Source organism: Triticum dicoccoides, chromosome 3A, assembly GCF_002162155.2.
Source record: "Triticum dicoccoides isolate Atlit2015 ecotype Zavitan chromosome 3A, WEW_v2.0, whole genome shotgun sequence".
Lineage (NCBI taxonomy): Eukaryota > Viridiplantae > Streptophyta > Magnoliopsida > Poales > Poaceae > Triticum > Triticum dicoccoides.
Window position 1 is genome coordinate 371,919,924 of NC_041384.1, and position 8,458 is coordinate 371,928,381.

An 8,458-nucleotide genomic window follows, 5' to 3' on the forward strand; every position below is an offset into this window, starting at 1 on the left:
CAAACTGACGCCACTGGTAGAACCATTGCGCAAAGGCCTCGAAGGCAATCTCGTGTCCTCAATGACCGAGAGCTTCTCATCGCGCTACACCAGAAGCAGGACAACCATCACAACTGGCTCAAGCGTCAGATGCAAAGCCTCTTGGTGGATGTGAATCGCATTCGCAATCTTGCCACAAAAAATGCCGTTGTTACTCATGAAACTTGTCGGAGGTCTTGGAAGGGTTTAACTTTGATTAGTGCTGAAGCTGATCTGCAGGACGATGGCTTCACCGAAAGATTCAAGTTTGACTCAACCCCTCCAAGGAATGCTCACTTGCGTCGGACTCCCTCACTTGAAGACTCTGACTGTTCGTCCTCAGCCGCGACGGTGAGTGCCAGAGTCATCGACGACCAAGATGATGCAACTTCACCTCCTCCAACTTCAGCGCGCGTCGACACTTCACCAAGTTCGTCTGCACCACCGGACCTCAACGACGACCCTGCTGCCTCGCCAGCACCTCATGGGAACGAGTAGGCGCTCTATGTCTTCAAACCTTTTTGGTCCTTACTGACAAAAGGGGGAGAAGCATATGAGTTAATAGTCTTCAAGCGGGTCCATATGGGTGGTTGCTTTACCTATTGCTACTTTTGCCAAGTGCTTACAACTCTCGTTTTTCGATACATTTGGGTCTTTGAGTTGTAACACTTAAACTCGATGGTCGTCTGCCACTTATTTGCTATTCTGTGATGCGATGATAAATTCCGCATGTGCGATGATAACTTCCGCACTTAGGTCATTTTGCAGACGTCCATTTTCCATTATGCATGTCATTATCTTCGTTACATCATATCATGCATGAAGAATTGTCATCATAGGTTGAAGATGATCTCCACAAGTACAACCTGCCATGTGCATTTGCATTCCAAGAGCAAATTACTTATATGCACATCTTTAGGGGGAGCCTTTGCAACTTATGAAGACAATACCCTATCCTTAACAATTTCACATATTTTATTCCCCGTTGAAAACTTCAACCAGTTTGTCATCAATCACCAAAAGGGGGGAGATTGTAAGTACATCTAGTGCCACCCCTAGTTGGTTTTGGAGTATTGACGACAAACCTAGTTGAGGGACTAATGTGTTTGTGAGAATTGCAGGATAACACAGGTAGAAGTCCCTCATTGATTTGGTTTTCCTACCAGAGTTGACCCCTAGAAATGTATGAAGACATTGAAGTCAAAGGTGGTATGTGAAGACATTCACATTGAAGACTATGACAAGAGAAGACATCGCGTGAAGACTATGGAGCGCGAAGACTTAGCAGTTTCGTCGTTCTTTTTCTTCTTTGTTGAGTCATAGGAACCACCGTACTGTTAAGTGGGGTCCAAGTGAACCAGTCAGAATGACTAAAGTGATGCTTAACCAAAATCCTATGTCTTCGAGCAAAGACAATGAGAGCAAATCTTATCCAGAGCTAGACAAGTCGGCTTTGCTTGTAGCTCAAGTAAAGTTGCCGTGTGTGTTTGAAATCTGACCGTTGGAACACGTGTCAGTTCCTTAGTGACCCAGGGTCACTTCAGACAAATCAGGTCGGGTTGCCTAGTGGCTATAAATAGCCCACCCCCTACAACCATAAATGGTTGGCTGCTCAGAGTTAGTGCACGGCTTTTGTCGTTTGAGAGCAACCCACCTCGAAGCCTTTGAGAGAGAATTCCTTGCGAGGATAAAGCCCTAAACACCCAGAGCCAAAGAGTGTTAGGCATCACTTAAGTCTTCCTGTCTGTGTGATCTGAAGACTTATTACACTTGAGGACTGTGAATCCTCCAGCCGGTTAGGCGTCGCGTTCTCAGCATCCAAGAGTCATTGTGGATCGCCGGTGAACGAAGTCTGTGAAGGTTTGGAAGTCTACCTTGAAGACTTACCAGAGTGATTGGGCAAGGACTGGGTGTCCTTAGCTCAAGGGGAATAAGGTGAAGACGCGGTCTTCTGAGTTGAATCAGCCTCCCTAACCAGACATACAGTTGTCACAACAACTGGAACTGGTCCAACAAATCATTGTCTTCAACGAGTTACTGGTTTCATCCTTCCCATTAATTTACTTACTGTTGGCCCTGGTGAAGTCATTGTATGATTGCATTATCTTTTGTTTTCACTAAGTGACTGCTTGTTCTGATTGGCTTCACACTATCTTCCTACCTGATCTATACTGGCTAGCTGCTATTAGTCGTTGTGCTTTCACTTCATTGAATACTTGACTATGGCTTGCTTAGTGTAGACTACCTTCCGCTGCATGATAATAGGTTTATTTCTATTGTTTGTCTTCGAAACTTCCATGTTTTGAAGACTTCCATAAAAATCGCCTATTCAACCCCCCTCTAGTCGATCACTAGCACTTTCATATACGTTACTTCGTGTGTTGCACATCTAAGTCATCACATGCATACACGTTAGGATGTGTGTCCAATTACAGGACATTCGAGGATTCTAAGATATTTAGCTCACACCGCAACTTGCAAAACCTTTTCTCATCCAAGGGCTTTGTGAAGATATCTGCCAATTGCCCTTCAGTGTTGACATGAATGATATCAATATCTTCCTTCATGAGATGATCTCTGAGAAAGTGATGACGGATCTGAATGTGCTTTGTCTTTGAATGCTAAATTGGGTTGTTGGCAATCTTGATGGGGCTTTCATTGTCACAGTAGAGTGGCACATGCTTTAGATGGATGCCATAGTCCTTGAGAGTTTGCTTCATCCATAGAAGCTGAGCGCAGCAAGATCCAGCAACAATGTATTCAGATTCAGAAGTGGAGAGAGACACACAGTTCTGCTTCTTTGAAGACCAACAGACAAGAGATCATCCAAGAAAGTGACATGTGCCTGATGTAGACTTGCGATCAACCTTGTCACCAGCATAATCAACATCTGAGAATCCAACTAGATCAAACTCTAAGCCCTTTGGATACCATAGTCCTAGTGTTGGGGTGTAAGCCAAATATCGAAGAATTCGCTTCACAGCTAAGTGATGCGACTCCTTTGGTGCTGCTTGGAATTGGGCACACATGCAAACTCTAAGCTTGATATCTGGCCTAGATGCACACAAATAGAGTAAATAACCAATCATGGAGCCGGATACCTTTTGATTGAACTCTTTACCATTGTCGTCGGGGCCCAGACAACTTTTGGTTGGCATTGGCGTCGTGTATCCCTTGCAGTCTTGCATTCCAAACTTCTTCAGGCAATTTTGGAGGTATTTCTCTTGAGATATGAAGATGCCGTTGCTTTGCTGACGGATTTGAAGACCAAGGAAGAACTTCATCTGAGCCATCATGGACATCTGATATTGCTCTTGCATCATGTGTCCAAACTCATCATTGTATCTTTTGTCAGTGCAGCCGAAGATAATGTCATCTACATAGACCTGGCACACAAACAGTTCACCATCATATGTCTTCATGAAGAGAGTGGGATCCAGGGAACCAAGTTTGAAGCCTTTGCTCTTCAGGAAGTCTTTGAGTGTGCCATACCAAGCACGAGGGGCTTGTTTGAGGCCATAAAGTGCCTTGTTGAGCTTGTAAACCATATCAGGATGTTTTGGATCTTCAAAGCCAGGTGGTTGTGCAACATACACTTGTTCTTCAATCTTGCCATTGAGAAAGGCACTCTTCACATCCATTTGATACAAAAGGATGTTGTGGTGGTTGGCATAGTGTAACATCCCAAATTTTCAATTTGGAATGTTATACATTAGGTCATCATGCATATCATATTTTATTTTGCTTTTGGTTTTGATCCTAGAAAATCCTAAGCAACTCAAGGACCCATGGAGAGAGTTGGGGATTTCGTTATTTACATATTTGAGTTTTCTCAAATTATGTAAACAGGATCATTTGATTTTATTTATTTTATCATCAATTATTTCTATTACAAAAATATGAGAGAGGGAATAAAATGACTTTCCCAAAATATAGAAATATGGAGGATTTAATAAAAAAATCAAATCAGATTTATTTCGGAGTTTTTCGGTATTTTTATTTGAATTTAGGAAAAATGCGCGTTTTTCAAAGTTGTAGTTTGGGCCCAGAACAATGTTCACTTTATCGGGCTTGATTTTAGAAACCCGGGAAAATTTATTTCGTGATTTTTGGAGTCCGTTTAGTATTTCTTTTTATTATTCTTCCGAGCGGAATTATTAAAAAAAACGCGGAACCGACTATGGGCCGTACTCGGCCAGGACACCGCCGGCCGAGGCTTTATAAGCCGCCACCCGGCCCGAGAGAGAGCCCAGCCGCCCAGCCCCGAAACCCTAACCCTAACCCTAGCCGCCGCCGCCGCCGCTGCCGCCGCCGCCCGCCACCGCCGCCGTCGCCTCACCGCCGACTCGCCGGAGCAGCGTGCTGCCTGAGGTTCGCCGCCGCCTTGTTTTCCGTGCCGTTTAAAAAAACAAATTTCTGTTCGTCGTTTTTCGCGGTTATTTTCTGATCGCGATTTCTGATCCGATTTTCGTTTTAGTATAACTTTTCGCTCGTTTATCGGAATCGGGCGATTCAAGTGCCTGGAGTTTCGTCTCGAAACCCTCTTTCCGAATAATCAACTTAAACATGTTTTTGCTACTGTAAAATTTGACTTAGATCCAGATTACTAGAACGAAGTTGTTTTCTTTCGCCGTTTGACTTCTTTTGTTCCGTTCGATTTGATTCTTTTTGCCAACCAGGGTTCTTAAGTTGAACTTTCTGGTTAGTATTCTATTTGAGTTTTACCTATGCATTAGATGAGTACTTATTGTATGCTTATTTGTTTGTCTGCGATAGAATACCCGGAGTGCGCCGCCTGTTACTTTGAATCTCTAGGTTTCGCGGATCATCAGCAAGGCAAGTAACACTTTGATCATACCTTTTTCTACAACCCAGTTTTATTGCATTAGATCAATTCTCACACATTGCATGATTAGGATCTAATTAAATTGTGGGATGGGAAGTATATGAGGTAGTACCTATTACCTGTTTATTATCAAACCTTTGGGAGTTACTTCTACGTTTGCTTATTATGCCATGCTATGCTAGTAGACGTGGATTGGGTGAGTGAAATCCATGACAGATGTGAGATTGATAATTAATGGTTTATCTAAGGTGGCAACTTAAACACACATCTGGGTGGATTGAGGCACCTGGGGTTTCCAGGACTTGCCTGTTTTTCTTTTGGACCGCCACCCAGGCTCAAAGGGATCATGAGATTATTCATACTAGAAACTTCCGTGTGCAGCCACAAGCCATTATGGGCTCTGGCATAGTTGACTAAGTTGTGCGAACTCTTACAGTGGTAGACTAGCAGATGTAGGGGATGTAGGTGGTACGGTCTACCAGATCGTAAGGTGCTTGCGCTTCTGAAAGACTATGTCTCAGTCATCCGTCTTCTCAAACACCCTGTAGTGCGAGAAACCAAATGGAGGCGATCGAGTCTTGTGGGGAAAAGTGCGCAAACCTCTGCAGAGTGTAATAAACTAATCATGGTTAGCCGTGTCCCCGGTTATGGACATCTTGAGTATCTAGTACTTGGATTTTCATGTGAATCTCAACATGTTACTCTAAAGTTAATTTTGTTGGGTTTAATGATGTTACTTTAATTGGGATTGAGAATGCTGTCAACCATTCTCAATGTTTAAAAACCACCATGATAGTAATTAAATTTATTCCTTTGAAGTAGGGAAAAATTGGCTTTACGCAAAAACTGTAACCATAGAGCTTTCCACCAGCCAAATATGCATATAGTATAGCTGTTTCATTCCATTACTCTCTATGTGTTACCTTGCCAGCATATTCCATGTGCTGACCCGTTTTCGGGCTGCAACGTTAATGTTGCAGACTTTTCAGACGACGATTAAGGAGTTTTTAGGTCGTGGTTCTATACTCAGTGATGCCGTTGGAGTTGATGGACTCACTTATCTTCCAAGCCTTCCGCTGTTATCGTTATTAGATGGCCTTAAGCCATATTTATTGTAATAAGTTCTCTTTTGAGACACTCGATGTAAGAAGTATGTGATTGCTACTCTGCTATAAATCCTCCGAGTATTGTGTGGTGTCAGCATTACTGATCCAGGGATGACACCGGAGCACAGAGATCAGACTGTTTGAGGTCTGGTCGCTACAGAGATGGTATCAGAGCACACGCTGACTGTAGGACACGACCACTAAGATAAAGACCTAGATCACTACTCACTCTCTTCTCTTCTGACTTCTCATCTTTTCTACTCTTTAGGATGGCGGATGCAAGGAACAAGTTCACACAACCAGATGAAGATACACCCTTTGGACGCCACTCGAAGGAAGTCACTAGATACCTGAACATAGGAGTACCAAGCTTCACGGGAATCTACAACGCCACTTTACCTGAAGAAGAGCGCTGGATGATTCAAGTTCAAGTTCCAGGAAGGACGTTCATGCCAGTCACTGAGCCCATAGATTTTTCTTTTGATGCGCCAACTTGGAGTCTAGGAAAGAGTATGGCAGCTCACATCGCCATGGGACGCATTGGAGAAGTCTACCGCAAGGATCTCAAGGATACTATCTATCAGATTTGTGGGCGCCGAGATGAACACTGGGAGATGATTAGCACCAGGAAGGATAGATCAATTGCAGCTTTTATCCAGGAGTTAAACCAGCACATTCGACGACAGGAGAATCAGATGTGCGCCGACATGATAGATCTGAAGAAGGCTAAGACTAGAATCAAGGAACTGGAGGAAGAACTCAAGGCTACACGTGAAGATTATGAAGAAGAAATTGAAGTATTGGTGGATAAGAATGCCGACCTAACTATGAAGATAGCGGTATTTATGGGAGGCCCTATGCCCATAGATGAAGACGAAGAACCCAAGGAGATTAGCCCGGAAGACTACATCATCATTGACGGCACCGACTCGGAAATAGTAGCGATGATGACTATGTTGATGAAGCAGGAGCAGATATCATGGAGTCTACAACCGTAGAATATTTCTAGTAGACCACCTCATCAGTAGTAGTAGTCCACCATGTAAATATAGTAGTCCGAGCACTTTGCGATAGTTAGATCGATTGTTTGATTGATTGAAGTGAATTGTGTGCTTTTGCCTCATGTGCATATGGTAGTGTTTTCTCTTTAGACCCCCTCTATTCTTATATCTCGTCTTTTCTAAAACCCTTAGATGCCTCCGAGACGTGACCCCGGATTTGCCTTTCCGCTGGAGCTCACCCAGTTGATCCAGCAGCAGAACACCTTGATGCAGTTGTTAGTTCAGAATTAGAATCAGGGGAACAATAACAACAACCCACCACCACCACCACCTGTTGACCACTTAGCCCATTTTCTTAGGCTGAATCCGCCGGTGTTTTCTAGTAGCACCGAGCCGATAGTAGCAGATGATTGGCTCCGCAAGATAGCTAGGGAGTTGACCACAACAGGATGCACAGATGTGGAGAAGGTTAAGTTTGCTGCACATCAGTTAGAAGGACCCGCAGCATCCTGGTGGGAGAATTTCACAACCACCTTCCCAGTCGACACTGTCACATGGGACCAGTTTCAGCAGGCTTTTCGTACTGCCCATGTTTCAGCAGGAGCAATGGCCATGAAGAAGCGTGAGTTTCATAACTTGCGCCAAGGAGGACGGACAGTTGGCCAGTATGTGGAGGAGTTTAGTAAGCTAGCACGTTATGCCCCAGATGACGTTGCTACGGATTCAGCTAAGCAGGAGAAGTTTCTGGAAGGACTGAATGATGAGTTGAGTATGCAGTTGATGGTAGCCACCTTCAACAACTACCAGGAGTATGTAGACCGTGCTCTTATGATTGAAGGGAAGTAGCAGCAAATTGAGAACCGCAAGAGGAACTATGGACAAGGAAAGTATAATTCAGGAGCTCAGCAGAAGCCACGTTTTACCCCTAGGCCGGGAGGACATTTTCAGCATACCCATGGAGTAGGTAGCTCACACAATCACAATGGCACCAAGAATGGTAATGGGAATGGAGGAAGCAATGGACAGAACCGCAACACCCCATCAACCCCAGCCGAGAAGGACTTGAGCCATGTCACTTGTTATAAGTGTTCGAAGCCAGGACATTATGCAAATGAATGTCCTGAAGGCCAAAACGGCAATGGAAGCTCTGGAAAGAAGCCGAACCCTTTCAACAGGGGACAGGTGAACCACGTTAGCGTGGAGGAGGTTGAAGCTCAGCCCGATGCAGTAATAGGTAAGTTTTTGGTTAAGTCAATTACTGCACTCGTTCTTTTTGATACTGGTGCATCGCATTCATACATCTCAAGGGGATTTGTGGATAAGTATAACCTACCAACCCAAGCCCTTAGGTCACCCATGTTAGTAACCTCGCCAGGAGCAGAATATGTGGCTAGTCTATGGTGTGATCGGTTACCATTAAGGATTGGTAACTATGTTTTTCCCTCAGACCTAATAGTATTGGAATCTCAAGGATTGGATGTGATATT